The sequence below is a fragment of the Chiloscyllium punctatum genome, chromosome 22 (assembly GCF_047496795.1).
Source record: "Chiloscyllium punctatum isolate Juve2018m chromosome 22, sChiPun1.3, whole genome shotgun sequence".
Taxonomy (NCBI): domain Eukaryota; kingdom Metazoa; phylum Chordata; class Chondrichthyes; order Orectolobiformes; family Hemiscylliidae; genus Chiloscyllium; species Chiloscyllium punctatum.
Window position 1 is genome coordinate 59,310,854 of NC_092760.1, and position 24,726 is coordinate 59,335,579.

General features: G+C 49.7%; 1 long non-coding RNA gene across 1 annotated transcript in view; it reads right to left on the reverse strand.

Annotated features, from left to right (window-relative positions):
- The window catches only part of LOC140493370 (uncharacterized), a 43,621-nt gene extending 22,195 nt beyond the window's left edge, over positions 1-21,426 (reverse strand). Inside the window, exon 1 of the long non-coding RNA XR_011963652.1 lies at positions 21,325-21,426. This is a non-coding gene — a long non-coding RNA (uncharacterized lncRNA). The remainder of the gene's footprint in view (positions 1-21,324) is intronic.
- Between the last annotated feature and the right edge of the window lie 3,300 nt (positions 21,427-24,726).

Below are 24,726 nucleotides of genomic sequence, written 5' to 3' on the forward strand. Positions count from 1 at the left end.
CAGTAACACTTCGATGATTGCATGAAAATGCAATGCTAATACTGCCTTATTTCTGATTGGTTTCACACACACACACACTGATTCATGGGATAAATCATTAAAGAGCCACCAAAGAGGATTAAGGCATTAGAAAGGGTCAGTATGATCACAGATTGATCCAATCTCAGAGTTGCATAAATATAATGCCACTTATCAAAACAAAGGAGACAGAAAAAAGCACAGGAACTGAACAAAAGATTTCCCTGTTTGGAAACACTGTGAAGCTTTTTCAGCCTCACTTCCTTGCTCGTGATATCATTAAAATAGTGCTGGCAACCAGCCTGAAGCGACTCCACCCCCACCACCACCAGCAATATCTGTGGCGATCAATCCATTAATAAAGCAAAATACTGCAAACATTGGAAATCTAAAGTAAAAACAAAAAATTCCTGGAAATACTGCAGGGAAGGCAGCTGAATTGAGGTGTCCAGATCAATTGGATGGCACTGTGCTGTTAGAACAAATTCAGGAAGAAGTTCTATGAATCAGTGGGCAGATAAGGGTTGGGGTCAGGACTCAAAATAAGTCCAAGGAGCTGAAAAAGTGAGAAGGTAACTACCTGTCTGTTAGGGGATACTGTTAGGGACACCGAAGAAACCTATGTTAGTAAGTTTGTGAATGATACAAAATTAGGAGGCATTGTTGATAGCGAGGAAGGTTATCAAAAATTACAAAGGGATCTTGATCAGTTGGGGAATTGGGCTGAAGATTGGCAAATGCTGTTCAAGTGTGAGATGCTGCACTTTGGAAAGTCAAACCGAGGTAGGATATAAACAGCAAACGGTAAGGTTCTGAGTAATGTTTTGGGACAGAGTACAAGTACAAATCGTTCTTTGAAAATGGTGTCACGGGTAGACAGGTGATGAAAAAGGCATTCAGCATGCTGGCCTTCATGAGTTGAGATATTGAGTATAGGAGTTGGGATGTTATGTGACAGTTATACAAGTTGTTGGTGAGGCCGCACTTGGGAGAACTGTGTACAGTTTTGGTCACTCTGTTACAGGAAAGACATAGTTAAACTGGAAAGAGTGCAAAGAAGATTTACGAGGATGTTGCTAGGACTAGTAGACGTGAGTTACAGGGAATGTTTGGCCAGGATAGAACTTTATTGCTTGGAACATAGGAGAATGAGGGGTGACCTTATTAGGGTGTATAAAATCATGAGGGGCATAGATAGGATGAATGCATATAGTCTTTTTCCCAGTGATGGGGAATTGAAAACTAGAGGGGATAGGTTTAAGGTGAGAGGGGAAAGATTTAAGAAGGACCTGAGGGGTAACTTCTTCACGCAGAAACGTACGGACATGGAATGGACTGCCAGAGAAAGCGGTTGAGGCAGGTACAATAGCAACATTTAAAAAAAACATTTGTATAGGTACATGGATGAGAGGGGTTTAGAGAGATATGGACCAAATGCAGGCAATTGGAACTAGCTGAGTGGGCACCATGGTCAACAAGGAGAAAGTGAGGACTGTAGATGCTGGAGATCAGAGTCGAGAGTGTGGCGCTGGAAAAGCACAGCAAGTCAGAGGACATCTGAGGAGCAGGAGAATCGATGTTTTGGACATAAGCCCCTCATCAGGAAATCAACAAGGACCAGTTTAGGCTGAAAGGCCTGATCCTTAATACTTCAGTGCAGATGTGAAAGTGCCACAAAACAATATTTACTTAATGTAACTGAACAAGATTGGAGCTCAGGGAAACCTATGAATGAATCTCGCATAGTGAAGTTGGCTGTTGATGGAAAACAGTTGTGCTGGTGAATAATTTATGGACTGCAATTTTCAGAGACCCAAGGTGCACAAGCCCAGGAAAGGAAGGTGATCAAGAGGAACAGGAGCAATTGTTGAGGGAGCTGATAATGGAGCAACTCTTGAGACGAGACTTGGTCTTGATCAAGTGAAAGTGAAGAACTGTAATTTGTATCATAGATAGTCACAGGTGAGGTGTCGGAAGACTGGAGGTTGGCAAAAGTGGTGCCACTGTTTAAGAAGGGCGGTAAAGACAAGCCAGGGAACTACAGACCGGTGAGTCTGACCTCAGTGGTGGGCACATTGTTGGAGGGAATTCTGAGGGACAGGATGTATATGTATTTGGAAAGGCAAGGACTGATTCATGATAGTCAACATGGCTTTGTGCATGGGAAATCATGTCTCACAAACTTGATTGAGTTTTTTGAAGAAGTAACAAAGAAGATTGATGAGGGCAGAGCAGTAGATGTGATCTATATGGACTTCAGTAAGGTGTTCGACAAGGTTCCCCACGGGAGACTGATTAGCAAGGTTAGATCTCATGGAATACAGGGAGAACTAGCCATTTGGATACAGAACTGGCTCAAAGGTAGAAGACAGAAGGTGGTGGTGGAGGGTTGTTTTTCAGACTGGAGGCCTGTGACCAGTGGAGTGCCACAAGGATCGGTGCTGGGCCCTCTACCTTTTGTCATTTACATAGTTGATTTGGAGGTACAGTTAGTAAGTTTGCAGATGACACCAAAATTGGAGGTGCAGTGAACAGCGAAGAGGGTTACCTCAGATTACAACAGGGTCTGGACCAGATGGGCCAATGGGCTGAGAAGTGGCAGATGGAGTTTAATTGAGATAAATGCGAGGTGCTGCATTTTGGGAAAGCAAATCTTAGTAGAACTTGTACACTTAATGGTAAGGTCCTAGGGAGTGTTGCTGAACAAAGAGACCTAGGAGTGCAGGTTCATAGCTCCTTGAAAGTGGAGTCACAGGTAGATAGGATAGTGAAGAAGGTGTTTGGTATGCTTTCCTTTATTGGTCAGAGTATTGAGTACAGGAGTTGGGAGGTCATGTTGCGGCTATACAGGACATTGATTAGGCCACTGTTGGAATATTGCATGCAATTCTGGTCTCCTTCCTATCGGAAAGATGTTGTGAAACCTGAAAGGGTTCAGAAAAGACTTACAAGGATGTTGCCAGGGTTGGAGAATTTGAGTTATAGGGAGAGGTTTAACAGGCTGTGGCTGTTTTCCCTGGAGCATCGGAGGCTGAGGGGTGACCTTATAGAGGTTTACAAAATTATGAGGGGCATGGATAGGATAAATAGACAAAGTCTTTTCCCTGGGGTCGCGGAGTCCAGAACTAGAGGGCATAGGTTTAGGGTGAGAGGGGAAAGATATAAAAGGGAAAGATATAAAAAGATACAAGAGGGGAAACATATAAAAGGCAGGTGGGACTAGATTGGGTTGGGATATCTGGTCTGCATGGACAAGTTGGACTGAAGGGTCTGTTTCGTGCTGTACATCTGTATAACTCTATGACCAGGGTGAAGGGGTTTGCAAGGGAAGTGACAAACCCACTTGCCTCAAATCAATGGCTCATTAAGCTCTTTTAGGAACTTGTTAATGGGTGAGGGAAGTTGACACTGCAATTTTCATAACAGATCTTTACTCATTCACAGATGATTGCGTTCCTGGCTAGGCCAGGATTTATTGTCCACTCCAGAGGGCAATTAAGAGTTATCCACATTGCTATTGATCTGGAGTCACATGTCAGCCAGACCAGGTAAGGATGGCAGTTTGATAGTAGCACACAGATTACAGTCTCAAAAGGCGAAACTTGAACATTTGTATTGGATTAAATGTCAGAGATGGGCAACAGAATCTTGAGAGAATGTGAATGTACACCAATACAACCCAAGAGTAGACTGCCAACTTTGTTATGATCTGGTTAGAACCTTACAGTCTTTTTTAAAAATAGACAAGAGATGAGATCCAAAGGACTTACTAACAGAATAATCTCACAAGTTTCCAGTTTTGAACAAATAGTACTGTACAGGTGAAAATTTATTGTTAACACCCAGAATTAACAGATGGTAAACTGTAACTGAGCACCTCGCAGCCCACATCATGTCAGAAATAGAGACAGATCTCCTGAATTTCTCAATAACTCCTCTAAGACAGTAATGATATGGTGGGTCATTATCAATCATAGTAAACTTCAGAATAGATTAGAGTCATAGAGTCATAGAGATGTACAGTATGGAAACAGACCCTTCAGTCCAACCTGTCCACGCCAACCAGATATTCCAACCCAATCTAGTCCCACCCGCCAGCACCCGGCCCATATCCCACCAAAACCTTCCTATTCATATACCCATCCAAATGCCTCTTAAATGTTGCAATTGTACCAGCCTCCACCACATCCTCTGGCAGCTCATTCCATACACGTACCACTCTCTGCGTGAAAAAGTTGCTCATTTGGTCTTTTTTATATCTTTCCCGTCTCACTCTAAACCTATGCCCTCTAGTTCTGGACTACCCCACCCCAGGGAAAAGACTTTGTCTATTTATCCTATCCATGCCCCTCATGATTTTGTAAATCTCTATAAGGTCACCCCTCAGCCTCCGATGCTCCAGGGAAAACAGCTCTAGCTTATTCAACCTCTCCCTGTAGCTCAAATCCTCCAACCTGGCAACAAGCTTGTAAATCTTTTCTGAACCCTTTCACGTTTCACAACATCTTTCCAATAGTAAGGAGACCAGAATTGCATGCAATATTCCAAAAGTGGCCTAACCAATGTCCTGTACAGCCGCAACATGACCTCCCAACTCCTGTACTCAATACTCTGACCAATAAAGGAAAGCATACCAAATGCTTTCTTCACTGTCCTATCTACCTGCAACTCCACTTTCAAGGAGCTATGAAACTGCACTCCTAGGTATCTTTGTTCAGCAACACTCCCTACGACCTTACCATTAGGTGTACAAATCCTGCTAAGATTTGCTTTCCCAAAATGCAGCACCTCGCATTTATCTGAATTAAACTCCATCTGCCACTTTCAGCCCATTGGCCCATCTGGTCCTGATCCTGTTGTAATCTGAGGTAACCCTCTTCGTTATCCACTACACCTCCAATGTTGGTGTCATCTGCAAACTTACTAACTGTAAGTTATGCTCGCATCCAAATCATTTATGTAAATGACAAAAAGTAGAGGGCCCAGCACCAATCTTGTAGCACTCCACTGGTCACAGGTCTCCAGTCCGAAAAACAACCCTCCACCACCACCCTCTGCCTTTTACCTTTGAGCCAGTTCTGTATCCAAATGGCTAGTTCTCCCTGTATTCCATTAGATATAACCTTGCTAATCAGTCTCCCATGGGGAACCTTGTCGAACACCTTACTGAAGTCCATATCGATCACATCTACTGCTCTGCCCTCATCAATCTTCTTTGCAACTTCTTCAAAAAACTCAATCAAGTTTGTGAGACATGATTTCCCACGCACAATGTGGGATTATTCATGTTGATTATCCCTTCTCAGTCCTTGCCTTTCCAAATACATATACATCTTGTCCCTCAGGATTCCCTCCAACAACTTGCCCGCCACAGAGGTCAGGCTCACCTCTGGCTTGTCTTTACTGCCCTTCTTAAACAATGGCACCACGTTAGCCAACCTCCAGTCTCCGGCACCTCACCTGTGACTATCGATGATACAAATATCTTAGCAAGAGGCCCAGCAATCACTTCTCTAGCTTCCCACAAAGTTCTTGGGTACATCTGATCAGGTCCTGGGGATTTATCCACCTTTAACCATTTCAAGACATCCAGCACTTCCTCCACTGTAATCTGGACATTTTGCAAGATGTCACCATCTATTTCCCTACAGTCTATATCTTCCATTTCCTTTTCCACAGTAAATACTGATGCAAAATATTCATTTAGTATCTCCCCCATTTTCTGTGGCTCCACACAAAGGCCGCCTTGCTGATCTTTGAGGGGCCCTATTCTCTCCCTAGTTATCCTTTTGTCCTTAATATATTTGTAAAACCCCTTTGGATTCTCCTTAATTCTATTTGCCAAAGCTGTCTCATGTCCCCTTTTTGCCCTCCTGATTTCCCTCTTAAGTATACTCCTACTTCCTTTATACTCTTCTAAGGATTCACTCGATCTATCCTGCCTGTACCTGACATATGCTTCCTTCTTTTTCTTAACCAAACCCTCAAGTTCTTTAATCATCCAGTATTCCCTATACCTACCAGCCTTTCCTTTCACCCTGACAGGAATATACTTTCTCTGGATTCTTGTTATCTCATTTCTGAAGGTTTCCCATTTCCAGCCGTCTCTTTACCTGCAAACATCTACCTCCAATCAGCTTTTGAAAGTTCTTACCTAATACCATCAAAATTGGCCTTTCTCCAATTTAGGACTTCAACTTTTAGATCTGGTCTATCCTTTTCCATCACTATTTTAAAACGAATAGAATTATGGTGACTGGCCCCAAAGTGCTCCCCTACTGACACCTCAGTCACCTGCCCTGCCTTATTTCCCAAGAGTAGGTCAAGTTTTGCACCTTCTCCAGCAGGTACATCCACATACTGAATCAGAAAATTGTCTTGTACACTTAAGAAATTCTTCTCCATCTAAACCTTTAACACTATGGCAGTCCCAGTCGATGTTTGGAAAGTTAAAATCCCCTACCATAACCACCCTGTTATTCTTACAGATAGCTGAGATCTCCTTACAAGTTTGTTTCTCAATTTCCCTCTGACTATTGGGGGGTCTATAATACAATCCCAATAAGGTGATCATCCCTTTCTTATTTCTCAGTTCCACCCAAATAACTTCCCTGAATGTATTTCCGGGAATATCCTCCCTCAGCACAGCTGTAATGCTATCCCTTATCAAAAATGACACTCCCCCTCCTCTTTTGCTCCCCTTTCTATCCTTCCTGTAGCATTTGTATCCTGGAACATTCAGCTGCCAGTCCTGCCCATTCCTGAGCCATGTTTCCGTAATTACTATGATAACCCAGTCCCATGTTCCTAATCATGCCCTGAGTTCATTTGCCTTCCCTGTTAAACCCCTTGCATTGAAATAAACCCTAAAGGAGCCTTCCACATCCATCAAAGTTTCATCTGCACATCCACCAATATCATTTATTGTATCTGTTGCTCCCGATGTGGTCTCCTCTACGTTGGGGAGACTGGGCGCTTCCTAGCAGAGTGCTTTAGGGAACATCTCCGAGACACCCGCACCAATCAACCAAACCGCCCTGTGGCCCAACATTTCAACTCCCCCTCCCACTCTGCCGAGGACATGGAGGTCCTGGGCCTCCTTCACCGCCGCTCCCTCACCACCACACGCCTGGAGGAAGAACACCTCATCTTCCGCCTCGGAACACTTCAACCCCAGGGCATCAATGTGGACTTCAACAACTTCCTCATTTCCCCTTCCCCCACCTCATCCTAGTTTCAAACTTCCAGCTCAGTTACTGTCTCCTTGACTTGTCCGACCTGCCGATCTTCTTTTCCACCTATCCACTCCACCCTCTCCTCCTTGACCTATCACCTCATCCCCTCCCCCACTCACCCATTGTACTCTATGCTACTCTCTCCCCACCCCCACCCTCCTCTAGCTTATCTCTCCATGCTTCAGGCTCACTGCCTTTATTCCTGATGAAGGGCTTTTGCCCGAAACGTTGATTTCGCTGCTCGTTGGATGCTGCCTGAACTGCTGTGCTCTTCCAGCACCACTAATCCAGTAATTGAAATAAATGCAGTTTAATTTATTAGTCCTACCGTGTCCCTGCCTGCCCTGACTGTTTGACTCACTTTTGTTCTCAGCTGTACCCGTCTCAGATCGATCTCTTTCCTCACTATCTCCCTGGGTTCCCCCACCCTCCCACCTTACTAGTTTAAATCCTCCCAAGCAGTTCTAGCAAATTTCCCTGCCAGTATATTAGTCCCCTTCCAATTTGGGTGCAATCCGTCCTCTTGTACAGGTCACCTCTACCCCAAAAGAGATTCCAATGATCCAAAAATGTGAATCCCTCTCCCATACACCAGATCCTCAGCCATGTATTCATCTGCTCTATCCTCCTATCCCTGCCCTCACTAGCTCGTAGCACTGGGAGTAATCCAGATATTACTACTCTTGAGGACATCCTTTTTAAATTTCTACCTAACTCTCTATAATCTCCCTTCAGAGTCTCAACCTTTTCCCTTCTAATGTCGTTGGTTCCAATGTGAACAATGACCTCCTGCTGGCCCCTCTCCCCCGTGAGAACATTCTGCACCTTCTCGGAGACATCCTTGATCCTGGCACCAGGGAATCAACACACCATTCCGCTTTTTCTCTACTGCCCACAGAAACGTCTGTCTGTACCTCTGACTACAGAATCCCCTAACACAATTGATCTCTTGGAAGCCGACATACCCCTCGTTGCATTAGAGCCAGTCTCAATACCAGAAATTCATTTCTTTCAACCCTACTTTCAAGAAGTGAAACTATCACTGTATTCTAACAGATGAAAGGCTTAACAGACAATCAATTTTTCAATGTATAATTTCAGTTACATCACACTGTAAATTTTTGCTATAAATTCTGTGTGTTAGGATTGAGCCCTCCACTATCACCTGATGAAGGAGCGTCGCTCCGAAAGCTAGTGTGCTTTCAATTAAACCTGTTGGACTATAACCTAGTGTTGTGTGATTTTTAACCATGTGTGATGTGTTTTTGAGGGAATTTAAGGAACTGTGACTGTGTGTGTGTGTGTGGGGGGAGAGAAGTGAGAGGGCGTGAGTAATTCAGATAGTGTGAAAAAGTGTGTGAGTGCAGACTAAACACAAGCAGGAGGAATTACTTTATTTAAAAAGCACTAATAGCCTAATGAGAGCAGACGTCCATATAGCAGGTTAATGAGCAACCTCATTCCACTGAGATTCACCATTACCTTTCTCCTCTCCCTTCTCCTTTTCTGCTCCCATGGAAACTTTTGTGTCTGAGTTTGTGTAACATGAGGAGTGAAATTCGGCACTGTAATACCCGTAGGCAACTGTACATGTTTAAACAGAGAAATAAACTAGCTTCAGTGTTCTCTTGTAGTACAGTGGTCGTGAGGATCAGGAGGCCCTTGCTCGAGTCCTACTTGCCCCAGAGGTGTGTATTAATATTTCTGAATAGGTTGATTGCAAAATAGGTTACATTAAAAAAATTCAATGTAAACTTTTCATCAGAACTTCTTTAAGGCTGGAATATAAAATTTCTGCCCCCCTAAAAATACTGATGGGCCTCTAACCTCTTGCCAAGATCTCTGTTTTCTGTGTTATGATAAAAGCAACTCTTGTGTAACTGAAGCTTTTCCTGTATTTCCTGAGGTCAATTAGCAGGAAATGAGATCATACATTTGAGGGCATACTGGAATCTAGATGATAAAGCTTCACAACAAGACTTGTCTTTTTCATTCTTTAAGGGGATGTGGGCATCACTGAAAACCCCTTAACTAGCCTTTAATGGTACAGCTTCCTGGTCTATTTCACAGTCATTCTCATTGCTGGGTTCCGTGACGTGTTTCTGTGTTATTCTGTTAGTTTGCTTAACATGAACACCGAAGCAGACTTCTAACTGAGAACAAATACCAGAAGATTTGTTTACTAAATACTCGAGTTCTTACTAAAGCAATTAAACACATTACAATTCCAACACAGACACCTTCACAACTTGGGCTGTATGGTTAACAGAGTGAGAGACTGGCTCTTTTTCAAAGTATTTTCATTTCCAAAGTATTTGAGTTATTCAAGGTGAGGCTAATACCTTTATCCAAAAATGTCACATGGCATGCTATCACATGGATGCCTTCACTGAAAGGAACATGCTTGCCTGATTATTTATACAACAGTCTGGACTAACATGCTGGATGTACAAAATAAACCAATATCTATCTGAATAAGATTCAGGGTTTTCCGAAGGAATTAATGTTAATGTTGCATTTTTAAAAGATCTTTCATGGGATATGGACAATGCCGAGTGGACCAGTATTTGTTACCCATCCCTAATTAACTTTGGACTAAATAACTCACTTGGCTATTTCAGAGAGCAGATAAGAGTCAACCATTTTGTCACAGGTCTGGAGTCACATTTAGGCCAGACCAGGTAAGATTTCCTTCCCTAAAGGACATTAGTGACATTAGATGGGTTTTTACAACAATCAGTAGTGGTCACCATTAGGCGAGCTTTTAATTCTAAATGTCAATTGAATTCAACTGTCACCATCTGCCATGGTGGGATTCAAACCCCAGTTCCCAGAACGTTAGTCTGGGATTCTGGATTGCTAACCCAGTGACATTACCACTAGGTTACCATGCCCCCACACCCCCTCAACTTGAAAGGAGGGTATCCTCTGCCACTAATCGCTAGATAGGTCCAAGCAAAAAAGCAAAAACAACAAAGCCCTGGTGATAGCAAACTCCCTCAAACGACCCTTTTCCAGCACCACAACATTGTAGAGATGACACATACCACAAAGTACCAAGAATGATCATCTAGGAAAAGACCATATACATCGCACCATGTGACAATAGTAGATATGTTTTTACAATAATCGATTATTGTTTCATAGCCACTGCTACCGAGACTGAGTTTTAATTCCAGGTTAATTAACTGAATTTTAATTCTACTCGCTTTTACAGTGGGATTTGAACTTATGTTCCCAAAGCATTAGCCCAAGCCTCTGAATTACTCACCCAGTCATATTTCCACTGCATTACCCTTCAGCAGCATAAAGCATTCAAAGGTACATCACAGGAGCACTATCAAATAAAATTGGGTACTACACCAAATTTGGAGATATTTGCTTAAATAAATGTAAATAAACTGTGAATGTTGGAAATCTGAAACAAGGACAATGGTCCAGTACCCCAAGCAGCGCAATAAAACCACCAACTGAATGGCAGCATTGTGTGTAGTATCCAAGATGCACTGCAACAACTCAAGGTTCTTTTGATGGCCTATTCCAGTCATGTGACCCCTACCAGCCAATAGAATAAGGAGGGCAGACACATCAGAACACCACCATTCACCGGGCGGTGGAGATCCCCAGTGGAGGGCTCTCTACACGGGAGTCCTCCCCCTTTCTCTCGGGGATCTGGGGTGGAGGGTGCTGCACGCAGCAGTCCCCTGCAACCGCAGATTGCGGTGGTTCACGGACTCCCAGCCCAACTGCTTGTTCTGTGGTGCCGTGGAGTCCGTGGACCATGTATACATTGGGTGTGGGCGTTTGCACTCCCTTTTTGATTTTCTTAAGAACCTTCTCCTCTGTTTCTGGCTGCACTTCAGTCCCACGCTCCTGATCTTCGGGCACCCGGTACGGAGGAGGGAGGGCAGGTCCGAGGACCTCCTCGTGGGTCTGCTCCTGGGCCTGGCCAAACTGGCCATCAACAGGTCCAGGCAGCGGGCCGTGGAGGGGGTCGTTAGGGCCGACTGCCTGCCCCTCTTCCGGGGTTATGTTAGAGCCCGGGTGTCCTTGGAGAAGGAGCACGCGGTGTCCGCCGACACCCTGGAGTCGTTCAGGGAGAGGTGGGCGCCGCAGGGAGTGGAGTGCATCATTTCTCCCTCCAACTCTATTTTGATTTGATCCCTACCCTCCCCTTCACTGTTTTGCTCACACAGCATTGCCCTGTGGTTTGAAGGGCAGTGCTTGTCACTGGCCACTCGGGTGTTTTTTCTATCTTCCTGGTGGTGGAAATTGAATAAAGATTTGTGCACTTTGTGTCTTTTCACTGTGTCTCACACCTGCACACACACACCATGGGTGCTGGGGAAAAAAATAAGCACTACCGCACTTAGGCGGTAGTGTGGGGGTTAAATTTAAAAAAAAGAAAAAAAAAAAAAGAGAAAAAAAAAGAGAAAAAAAAAAAAAGAAAACAAAAAAAAAGAAGAATGAGTGAAAAAAAAAAAAAAAAAAAAAAAAAAAAAAAAAAGCCAGGAGCAAGCCCGGGTGTCCTTGGAGTAGGAGCACGCGGGTGTCCACTGACACCCTGGAGTTGTGACTGAGAAAAAAAAGAATAAAAAAAGAGAGAAAAGAAAAGAAAAAAAACAGAACACCACCATTCACCGGGCGGTGGAGATCCCCAGTGGAGGGCTCTCTACACGGGAGTCCTCCCCCTTTCTCTCGGGGATCTGGGGTGGAGGGTGCTGCACGCAGCAGTCCCCTGCAACCGCAGATTGCGGTGGTTCACGGACTCCCAGCCCAACTGCTTGTTCTGTGGTGCCGTGGAGTCCGTGGACCATGTATACATTGGGTGTGGGCGTTTGCACTCCCTTTTTGATTTTCTCAAGAACCTTCTCCTCTGTTTCTGGCTGCACTTCAGTCCCACGCTCCTGATCTTCGGGCACCCGGTACGGAGGAGGGAGGGCAGGTCCGAGGACCTCCTCGTGGGTCTGCTCCTGGGCCTGGCCAAACTGGCCATCAACAGGTCCAGGCAGCGGGCCGTGGAGGGGGTCGTTAGGGCCGACTGCCTGCCCCTCTTCCGGGGTTACGTTAGAGCCCGGGTGTCCTTGGAGAAGGAGCACGCGGTGTCCACCGACACCCTGGAGTCGTTCAGGGAGAGGTGGGCGCCGCAGGGAGTGGAGTGCATCATTTCCCCCTCCAACTCTATTTTGATTTAGTCCCTACCCTCCCCTTCACTGTTTTGATCACACAGCATTGCCCTTTGATGTGAAGGGCAGTGCTTGTCACTGGCCACGCGGGTATTTTTCATATCTTCCTGGTGGTGGAAATTGAATAAAGATTTGTGCACTTTGTGTCTTTCACTGTGTCGCACATCTACACACACGCACACACACCATGGGTGCTGGGGAATAAAAATAAGCACTACCGCACTTAGGCGGTAGTGTGGGGGTTAAATAAGAAAAAATAAAAAAATAAAAAATAAAACCACCAACTGAATGGCAGCATTGTGTGTAGTATCCAAGATGCACTGCAACAACTCAAGGTTCTTTTGATGGCCTATTCCAGTCATGTGACCCCTACCAGCCAATAGAATAAGGAGGGCAGACACATCAGAACACCACCATTCACCGGGCGGTGGAGATCCCCAGTGGAGGGCTCTCTACACGGGAGTCCTCCCCCTTTCTCTCGGGGATCTGGGGTGGAGGGTGCTGCACGCAGCAGTCCCCTGCAACCGCAGATTGCGGTGGTTCACGGACTCCCAGCCCAACTGCTTGTTCTGTGGCGCTGTGGAGTCCGTGGACCATGTCTATATTGGGTGTGGGCGTTTGCACTCCCTTTTTGATTTCCTCAAAAACCTTCTCCTCTGTTTCTGGCTGCACTTCAGTCCCACGCTCCTGATCTTCGGGCACCCGGTACGGAGGAGGGAGGGCAGGTCCGAGGACCTCCTCGTGGGTCTGCTCCTGGGCCTGGCCAAACTGGCCATCAACAGGTCCAGGCAGCGGGCCGTGGAGGGGGTCGTTAGGGCCGACTGCCTGCCCCTCTTCCGGGGTTACGTTAGAGCCCGGGTGTCCTTGGAGAAGGAGCACGCGGTGTCCACCAACACCCTGGAGTTGTGACTGGCCACTTGAGTGTTTCCTTCCCTTTGGAGATTGGATCATTTTGTGACTGTGACCGTGCAAGGACTGTTCCTGTTGCTGCTTGGGGCCTGCCTCCCTGCTGCTGCCTGGGACTTTGGAGAGGCCTGCCTCTGCTGCTGCTGCCTGAGGCCTGTCTCTACCATCGCTGCCTGGGACTCGCCCTGGGGCCCCTCCCCAGGACCTCCACCACTGCTGCTGCTGTTGTCTGAGGCCTGCCTTCCACCACCGCTGCCTGGGACTTGCCTTGGGGGCCTTCCCCAACAGGTCTGCCTCCACCACAGCTGCAACCGAGGAACTGCCCAGGACTTGCCGGAGGCCTACTTTCCACCACTGCTGTTGCCTGAGGCCTGCCTCCACATCCGCTGCCTGGGACTCGATTTTGGGGGCTGCCTGGGACTTGCCTTGGGGACCCTCCCCAACAGGTCTGCCCCACACCACAGTGACCAAGGGCCTACCTGGGACTCGCCCGAGGCCTGCCTCCACTGCTGTTGTCGCCTGAGGCAGGTCTTCACCGTCGCTGGTTGGGACTCTCCCAGCAACTTCAACCACTGCTGCTGCCGGAGGCCCGACACCACCACCAGCAGCTGAGGATGGCGAGCCCGAAGGTCGCGGGGCCCAGCCGCACCTACGCCGGGGTAGCCGCTGCCTTAGGCCCGGCTGGCCCAGCCCCGGCTGCAAACCACACCCCCTTCAGGCACCTCACAAAACGCCTGGGGGTCAAGGCCTATCCCCACCCGAACATGAGCATCGAGGCCTGCAGCAAGGCTATGGCTAGTGTGGTCGGCCCACTGGCCATAGTCGCTGCGGCCCGGATGTACGGGAAGGCCGTATTTTTCCTGAGGACCGAGCAGGCGGTCCACCTGGCCGTGGAGAGGGGGCTCGCTGTGGGCGGGACACATTTGCCCGTCGACCCTCTGGAGGTTACGGCCCAGAGGATCGTGATCTCCAACGTCCCGCCCTTTATTGCCAGCGAGCTCCTTCTCCCCCACCTCACCACCTTGGGGGAGATCCGGTCAGGGATCCAGCCGCTCCTGCTCGGTCTGAAGGACCCCGCCCTCCGGCACATCTACTCCTTCCGACGCCAGGTGTTTATTTGCCTGGCCCGGGAGGAGGTCACGGAGGGCTCCTTTACCCTCCTCCACGAGGGCGCGGCCTACCGCGCCTTCTGGACGGCGGACGGCATGCGGTGCCACCTGTGCCGCGAGGTGGGGCACATTAGAAGAAACTGCCCCACCCAGAAGGCCGCCCAGCCCTTGCCAACGGCTGACGGTGGTGCCGCTGCACCCACTCCCCCTCCCCCAAAGTCAACACCACAGGCCCCGGCACCGGAGCCTGAGCCGGAGGCTTCCGATCCTCCAGCCTCCGGCAGGAAGGGGAGTGAGCGTCCAGCCGGCCGGAAGGCGCTCAGGAAGGCGCGACGCGTCAGGCCCGCCCACGGGGAGACCACCCTATCCCCATCCCCGACACCCAGCCCACGACCTGCCCCGCCCCGGCACGACAATGCCCTTGCGGCCGTGCCAGCGTCGCCCCGGCGCGGGAACCCTGACCCCCAAACCCCCGAACCCGTACCCGACCCTGACCCCACATCTACCCCCCGCCCCGATGGAGAAACCCCTGGGGCTGCGACGCCCGCCCCGGGCACTGCAACACCTGGCCCGGGGGACCCTGAGCCCGAGCCCGAGCCCGAGCCCGAGCCCTGCCCCGCCTAGCCACACCCTGGCACTAACCTCGGGGGGACCATCGCTGCCCGATCTCCCGCAGCGACCGTGTCTCCGGGCCCCGGAGAGGGAACTGGGCCCCTGCCCCGCCCGCCATCACCTGATAAACCAGGGGCGGGGCAGGAAATGACACGGCTGACCCTCCCCACCCTGGCCACGCCCCCTGCCTTCCCCCAGCCAATCGTATTCCGGGAAAGGCTGGGGGGAGGGGCTTCAGGCCCCATGACCAACAAGGCGGGCGGGGAGGATAAGGCCCATACATCCCCCCCTGTATCTCTGGGGAAGAGGGGCTGGCCCTTGGAGGGGAGAGACAGTCCTGCAGCGTGCCGGCGGCGCTGCCCCTCTCCAGGGGACGGGCCCACGGGACCCCCCAACGATCCTGCACCGCGGCCTGACGACGACGACGACGACGACGACGACGACAACAACAACAACAACCCGAGCGGCGGAGGGGAGGTAGGTGCTATCCCCGCTCCTCCCTCCCAGACCGCTTTTCCGGGAGCCTTGGCCCTGGGGGATGACCTTTTCCCCGAGGAGCCAGGCGTCCCGGTGTCGGGAGGAGAGCGGGGCCCCGAGCCTCCGCCGCCCGACGACCCGAACGCGGGGCGTTCCGGGACGGGGTGCGCCGAGGAAGGTACCGCCGGTGACCCTGGGGGTGGGGTCGCCGGGGGTTCGAGGCCTGTTGGCGGCGCCAGACCAGCCCCCATCCTCTCGGTGGGGGAGGGGTCGGCGACCGAGGGCGACCTCCCGGAGGAGGGTTCGGGATCGGTGGCGGACACCGGGGACGACGCGGACTCCGTCTGCAGTGACATTTTTGAGTCCCAGGTGCCCCCCGCCGATCTCCCCCTCATCCCCCTCGAGGAACTCCGGGAATTTGTCGAGGAAACTCGAGGTCGCCGGGATAGAGCCCAACTGGCTCTCGACCACTGGAGCTCTTATGAAAAAGTTTATTGGTCGGCCCACGCTGCTCGCCAGGCGCCTGGGCTCGACGTCAACGAGCGAAAGCGAGTCAGGAACTTCCTGGGGGCACTTCTGGTGAGGGCGAGGGACTCCTGTGCCCCTCCCTCGTCCTCCCAGTAATTGTATTTGATTTTAACTGTACTGGTGGTGGTAGCACAACGCTTCCGACATGGAGACGACTATAGCCAGCCTCAACATCAACGGCAGCAGGGAGTCACAGCGCAGATTCCAGACCCCCTCGGTCCTTCGGGACGGGAGGTATGCGGTGTGCTTCCTGCAAGAAACCCACACTACCCCGGGAGACGAAGCCACCTGGCTCCTGGAGTGGCGAGGGGGGGGGTCTACATGAGTCACCTCACCCGCAGATCTGGCGGGGTGGCTATCCTGTTGGCCCCGCATTTTCAGCCGGAGATCTTGGGGGTCAGGGAGCCGGTGCCAGGCCGCTTGCTTCACCTGCCGCTTCGGCTGGGGGAAGCGATGCTTCACTTGGTGAATGTATACGCTCCCCTGGCCGGGCCGAGGCAAGCGAGCTTCTTCGAAGAAGTGTCCGCTCATCTCGCTTCCATCGACGAGAACCAGTGCGTCGTCCTCGGGGGAGATTTTAACTGCGTCCTCGAGGGCAGGGACCACGGCGGTGCCCGCGCTGGCTGTGCGTCGGGGAAGAGGTTGGCGGACTTGGTCAAGTCCTTCGACCTGGTGGACGTCTGGCGGAATCTCCATCCCGACTCCATCGCCTTCACCTTCGTGAGGCCTGGGGTCGGAGCGTCCAGAATCGACCGCCTGTACGTTTCGCGGGCGTACGCCTCCTGTTTTCCGAAGGCCTCCACGCGGCAGGTGTCGTGCACGGACCATCACCTGGTGTGGGCGGAACTCCTTCCGTTCGGCGCCAGGCTCGGCTCCGCGTACTGGCACTTTAACAACCTGCTGCTGGAGGACGAGCGGTTCCGGGACTCGTTTCGTCGTTTCTGGGCCGGCTGGAGAAGGAAGCGGGGAAGCTTCCCCTCCCTGAGGCTATGGTGGGACGTGGGCAAGGCTCACGTCCGCGTCTTCTGTCAGGAGTACGCGAGGGGGTCGACCAAGAGGCGGAAATCCAGGATCGCGGAGTTGGAGAGGGAGATGCTCGACCTGGAGTCACGCCTCGGTCAGCCCGACGCGGACCCGGCCCTGCGCGGGGTGTACGAAGAGAAGAAGGCCGCGCTCCGAGACCTGCAGCTCATCGGGGCTCGGGGCGCGTACGTGAGGTCGTGGATCCAGCTCCTCCAGGACCTGGACCGCGGCTCCCCCTTCTTCTACTCGCTGGAAAAAAGGCGTGGCACCCGTCAGCAGCTCCTTGTGCTGCTGGCCAACGACGGGTCCCTTGTCTCTGATCCGGAGGGCATCAGGGCCCACATCCGAAACTATTACACGGCTCTGTTCTCTCCGGATCCGTCCAGTGAGGATGCTCGCCGAGTTCTGTGGGAGGACCTGCCGCAGCTCAGCCCGGAGGACGCCGGAAGGCTCGACGCTCCCGTCACTTTAGAGGAGCTGACCGGCGCCCTCGACCGGCTCTCGAGGGGCAAAACCCCGGGGCTGGACGGGCTGACTGTGGAGTTCTTCAGGGCGTTCTGGGACGTCCTGGGGAACGACTACGCACAGGTCCTGGGGGAGTGTCTAAATGCCGGACAGCTGCCCCTTTCTTGGTGCAGGGCGGTCATCGTCCTGCTGCCAAAGAAGGGGGACCTTCGTTCTTTGAAGAACTGGCGTCTGGTCTCCCTCCTTAGCACGGACTACAAAATCTTCGCCAGGGCGTTGACTTCTCGTCTGGCTTCCGTGCTGGCCCACATGATTCACCCGGACCAGTCCTACACGGTCCCGGGCCGGAGGATACACGACAACGTCCACCTGGTCCGGGACCTGATCCATTTCTGTCGTCGGGCTGGTCTGCCGAGCGCCTTCCTGTCTCTCAACCAGGAGAAGGCATTCGACAGGGTCGATCACGAGTACCTGCTCGGGACTCTGCGGGCATTCGGGTTCGGGACGCGGTTCGTCGCCCGGATCCGACTTTTGTACGCCGCCGCAGAGTGTCTGGTTAAAGTCAACGGGTCCCTGACGGCGCCCCTTTGCTTCGGGAGAGGAGTGCGTCAAGGCTGCCCCCTGTCCGGCCAGCTGTATTCCCTGTGCGTGGAGCCTTTCCTGCGCCTCTTGCGGAGGAGGTTGTCGGGGCTGGTTCTGCGTGGCGCGGGCACGGGGGTGGTCCTCTCGGCCTACGCCGACGACGTGCTCCTCACTTTCACCGACCCGGCTGACCTGGGGAGGATGCGTGAGTGCCAGGCCGTGTACTCGGCGGCGTCTTCCTCCAGGATCAACTGGGCCAAGTGTTCCTGACTACTGGTCGGTCCGTGGCGGGTGGACTCTTTGCCGGAGGAGTTACGGGGGTTCAGCTGGAGTACCACCCATCTCCTCTACCTGGGGGTCTACCTCAGCCCGGCTGAGGAATCCTGGCCGGCCAACTGGCAGGAGCTGGAGGCCAAAGTCTCGGCTCGCCTAGGCCGCTGGACAGGACTGCTCCGAGTGCTATCTTACAGGAGTCAAGCGCTGGTCATAAACCAGCTGGTGGCCGCCATGCTGTGGTACCGGCTGGTCACTTTGGTCCCTCCTCCTGGCTTTGTCGCTGACATCCAGAGAACGTTGGTCGACTTCTTCTGGGACAAAAAGATGCACTGGGTCGCCGCGCAGGTTCTGAGTCTCCCTATTGAGGAGGGCGGTCAGTCGCTGGTGTGCGTCCGCACCCAGGTCGCGACGTTCTGCCTCCAGACCTTGCGGCGATACCTTTACGTCGAGCCTCCTCCTAGGTGGTGCGCCCTGGCGACGTATTTTTTCCGCCAGGTGCGTAACCTCAACTACGACACGCAGCTCCTGTTTGTCGACCGTGACGGTTTGGAGGTCGCCCTCAAGACGCTGCCTGTCTTTTACCAGGACCTGATCACTGTCTGGAACATGGTCGAATCGCGTCGCGCCTACCCTCCGGCTGGAGTAGCAGCTGTCGTCAGGGAGCCGTTGCTCAGGAATCCGCACCTCCGTACTCGCGGGTTCGAGTGGCTGTCGGAGGGGAGGGCCGTGGCGGCGAGGGCGACCAGGGTCGGGGACGTGCTGGGTGCCGGGGGTCTGGGCTGGACGCTGCCGCAGGACATAGCCAGCAGGGCAGCGGTAGACGTCCGGTACGTGGCCACCGCCATCCGACGCCTTAAAACGGCGGTGCTCGGACCCGACGTAGTGCACCAGTTGGAGGACGCTCAGGTGTGCGGTGGGATCCCGTCCGCGCTCACCCCGGCCCGGACGGAATTTCACATTGGCCCCAAGGTCCCGTACTTCCCGCGGGAGCCTGTGCCCCACAACCTGAGCCGCCTCCGGAATTTTAGTTTTGTTCCTTTCAAAGATATAAAAAGGAGGGCCCTGTATCGACTGCTGCTGCACACCGTCCACCTCTTCTCCCTCATCCACCGTCTGGACACGCCTTGGCGTGCCCATTTGCCACCGGGCGGCGGAGATCCCCAGTGGAGGGCTCTCTACGCGGGAGTCCTCCCCCTTTCTCTCGGGGATCTGGGGTGGAGGGTGCTGCACGCAGCAGTCCCCTGCAACCGCAGATTGCGGTGGTTCACGGACTCCCAGCCCAACTGCTTGTTCTGTGGCGCTGTGGAGTCCGTGGACCATGTCTATATTGGGTGTGGGCGTTTGCACTCCCTTTTTGATTTTCTTAAGAACCTTCTCCTCTGTTTCTGGCTGCACTTCAGTCCCACGCTCCTGATCTTCGGGCACCTGGTACGGAGGAGGGAGGGCAGGTCCGAGGACCTCCTCGTGGGTCTGCTCCTGGGCCTGGCCAAACTGGCCATCAACAGGTCCAGGCAGCGGGCCGTGGAGGGGGTCGTTAGGGCCGACTGCCTGCCCCTCTTCCGGGGTTACGTTAGAGCCCGGGTGTCCTTGGAGAAGGAGCACGCGGTGTCCACCGACACCCTGGAGTCGTTCAGGGAGAGGTGGGCGCCGCAGGGAGTGGAGTGTATTATTTCCCCGTCCAACTCTATTTTGATTTAGTCCCTACCCTCCCCTTCACTGTTTTGCTCACACAGCATTGCCCTGTGGTTTGAAGGGCAGTGCTTGTCACTGGCCACTCGGGTGTCTTTCCTATCTTCCTGGTTGTGGAAATTGAATAAAGATTCGTGCACTTTGTGTCTTTTCACTGTGTCTCACCTGCACACACACACCATGGGTGCTGGGGAAAAAAATAAGCACTACCGCACTTAGGCGGTAGTGTGGGGATAGAAAAGAAAAAAAAAAAAGAACAGGAACCCGCCGGGTGTCCTTGGAGAAGGAGCACGCGGGTGTCCACTGACACCCTGGAGTTGTGACTGGCCACTTGTGTGTTTCCTTCCCTTCTGGAAAAAAAAAAGAATACATAAATTCAAACAGCCCATGCAGTCCCTCAAGCCTATTAATCATGAACAAGTGGAAGCCATTCAAACCTTCAAACCTGTTCTATCCTACAATTAGATCATGAGTGTACCTTATCGGTAGTTGTAATAACAACAGATTTTTGAGGGTGGAAACTGTAAGCAATTATAATAAAAAACTGAATGGCATTTATGGCAGTTACAACAGGGAAAAGATCCCTCGAAAACTCATATCAACGGACAACTATTTATGCAGCTAGCCCCGAAACTACTGGATCATGTTTTTTCTGAGATCTGTAGTCAGAAAACAGAATATACTATAGTTCTGTTCTGGAGAAATTTAGGGAGAAGAACCTTGCCGGTAATGTTCAAACCCCATAAAAAATAAATAAAAACTAGGCAAAAATATTATCATGACCAATGGGTTTCAACACCATAGAAATTAGCTTCATAAAGTACAACTTTGCTCTTGGCAGTTTCTATTTCCTGAACTTCCAGGCCCAGCTAGTTTCTTGGAAATCATGTGATCTGGCAAACATTCAAAGGAGCCTGGAATCATTCTCCGCAATCTCATTTCCGGCAAATTCCCTGGCACATTTCCAAGCAGGGAGAAATGTCACAAAAGAAAATTATCCTGTTAGACGTGGGCAGGTCAGATGCATGCAAGGATTTGGAAGTTGAAAGATGTTTCAGAGCTGCAATCAGAACACAATACACTAAAATTTACAGGGAGACAATGAAACTGACTCAACTAAAATAGGGAGGCACTCTGGGAGAGTTCGATTCAATTACATTGGGACAATGAGACTCATTCATACTGGAACAAAAGTGCTTCAGAAGCCTTATTACTTACCTCTGGAGAAGGTGGAACATGGGATGGGGTGGGAGGAGAGTGAGTTGCGGTGCACGCTAACTCTTGCTGGCATTGTGAGGCACACATAGGGCTGAATGTTTTCCTGCTCCCTGGGGTGGGAAAACAGTGGACAGGGAAACTTAATAAAGTGTCGGTCAGACTGATGCTGTTTGGCTTGGGGGAAACGAGTGCTTGTTCCAGTGCCTCTTAAATATTACATTCAGATTTCCAAATTTTTGAGGGGGCTAATGGCTGGTTAATGACTTTGTAAGATGCTCCTTACACATGAGTATGCTAATTAGATATGTGAGAAAAGCCATCACTCTCATGAGCAAAAGACACACTCACTTCTGGTCCCACGTGCAGTGATTAGGATAATGTCAGCCAGGCAGATTTCATTGAGTATGAGTTCCTGGATGGGGGCTGTTAACCTGGTGTAATCAGGGAGTTCTGGTTGACAGATATAAACAGGAGTGATGTGGAAGAGCTGGCGTGGACAGGAGTGTCGGTGGTTCTGGTCACTCTCAGAGGCAGCTCTGTGCTAGCTGGGTCAGTGTCATGCACTACGCACATTCCAAGGTCCAGGATAACTTGCTGAGGGCAGCTGCCGTGAAGGTGCAATGGGGAAAGACCACTGTCTGAAGTCTTTCCGCTGAGGTTAAATAGGGGTCTGTTGTTATCAGACCCTCCTAGTGTCTCAAATATCTGTAAATACAGTACTGTATGTGTAAGAGAGGTATTTGGTTTGCTTGGAAAGAGTAAAACTCCAATGTTTGTTTCCTTGACATGCTACAGAACTGTACAGTACCTGAACTGCATTTCTGACTATGTACGTATACAAAAGTATTTTTATGAATAAAATATATTCTTGAAACTTAAAAAAAATGTAGTATGTAAGCGTAAATAAAGAGTGACTTGATGATGGGCTACCAGCCTTCATGGGTTAACTCATTATGGATGAACTTCCATCCAGCATGTAAGATTCTGCCAGGCTATGAGGCTCACTCAACATGGGATATTGAGACTCTGAAATGGACAGTGAGCTTTATATTGAGACAGTGTGACTCATTCATGTGGGCTGCTTTTCCTCACTTCAGATTTAATTCTCTTAGGGCGTAATTGATTTTTATTTAGATTTTGTTGTCACGTTTTTCATAGTGAGAATAAATAAAATACAGTGAACAGCTTTCATTTGTCATGACAAAATGATGCCATTTTGAATAATTTAAGAATAAGGGAAAATAAGGAATAACTTGAAAAGAGTCCATCAGTCCTCTGTCAGCTCATTACCATCAGGATATTAAACCATATGATAGTATTAATAAAACATGACTCCCTGAAATCTGAAATGAAACGAGTTAAAAGCTGAGCATAAGAAAAAGGAAATAAATCAATGTAAATATACCTTTGTCCTGTTTATATTGTGATCATGACTGAGGCTGGTTCATGGGAGAAAAATGCCATCTGCTGGAAGCTGTAAATACTGCACATCTGTGCAGCTGAAAATGCGAGTTCAGTCTGTGGTTAGAATCTTTCCCTATCTCAAAAAGATAGGCCTCTGACCAGCAGGCAGATTCAGAGAGATAACTTCTCTGCTCCCCGTTTCCATTACTCATCCTCCATTCTGCTCAATGACCCAAATGCAAGTTGAAGACAACATCCACTAGCAATCAGGGGCAGCGATGAGGAATGCATCTGTCTCCAGACCAAGGTCATGGCGAGACAACTAGAGTACATTAGTCATGTCAAAGTTCACCTTCTTCCCAGAACCATCCACGGAATGACACTCAAAATCTTTATAAGTGGCTGCACTTATATATTTTTGAACGCCCGGCCGTGAGGCTGCCCATGGATAGCCCAGTCTATCACTGACCTTGCTCATTTAACTGACCACAGATTTTCCACAGGGGCTTTGTCATTGACACAGAGGGATTTATTCATGCTGTGACAAATCAGGTGTACCAGCTTCCCACCTCTGCTCTGATGAAAAGCTTCATGTGCAAACAGGTCACATGCAATTTACTCTGCCTGTGAACAGGCCTGAGTTTTAGCTTTTCAATTTGATAAGTCAGCTATTTTTACAAACACATGTATGCTGTACTGGGCTACACATAAAGCAAGGAAACTGTGTTGCTTTGGATATTTTTTATCAACCTAATCAGTGATGTTATTATACACCCCTGGAGCAAGTGACTCAGACCTGCTTGGACACATGACCAATCTGCCACAAGAGCCTATCATTGTGTTCTACCACACTGTAGTACACTGGCTCAATTACAGAACACTAACTATAGATATTAGTAGTGACCAGCCTGCAACAAAAGATTGATTAGATGAACTATCTCAATTATGCGGTCATTGAAAAATAATTAATTAATAATCAGCAAGTAATAAAGGCTTTCCTTTTGTGAATTTCTATTAATCACATTTACTGTCTGTGTTTTAAAAAGCACTGTTAGAATAGTCTGTGGGAATGGAACAAGCAAGATAAGGTCTTATCAGGAACACTGCCCTTAAAACTGGAACCGGATGCACTCTAATGAAAAAAAAAGCCTGTTTATTTTAAAAAGGCAAATATTCAAAGACATTCCATTGTCTTTATGTTTAAGGCAGTCTGTGCTGTGGACAGATCTAAACAAATTGAATATGAACACATTATCAACAAATTCTGGTTCAAGGACAACTTTTAATTATGTTGGGAAAGGGGTGGAGTTGATGACAAACTAGGTATAAAAAGAAGGTTCCAAGAATTATTGTTTTCAGTATTTTAAATATCCTTCAGACAGTCAGAGTTCCTTCCTCAGCCCAAGATTTAGACCAATCTCTGAACCAGATTTTGGGGGCATTAACTCCTTTCTGTCAGTCAGATATTCTGTCAGTGAAAAATCTCGTGGTGGTTTATTCAGAGAAGGAAGAGATTTCCTATTTGGTAAACCCAGTTTAAAGTCTGCCTACGTGACTGATGAATTTGATCTTTTTATAGTCTTTTTAGTCAATTTAATTGCCCTTAGCTATGAAAGTACTTAGTGTTTTATTGTTCTATTTGATTATACATAAGAAGATTTGATTATATTCATTAACTCAGTATCTTAATCTTGCTTGATAGGGATATCTCTGTCAAATAGAAACTATCCAAAATGGTTTTAAGCCTTATGTGAGCTTAGCCAAATGGAAATTATCCAACTTTACATCGACCAAAGGTAAAATGTACTCTGGACAAAATGGCTCCCTATGCAAGGGCCTGCAGAAAAGACAGCAACAGCAGCAAACTCCCAAAAGGAAGAAATAGCATGTGCAGATCACAGATGGTAAACTCTATAGATGTAGCCTTCTGGTGGATCCATGAAAACACCACATTCAGCACAGATGATGCTAGGGGAACCAGAAGAATGAGAGGCTTTC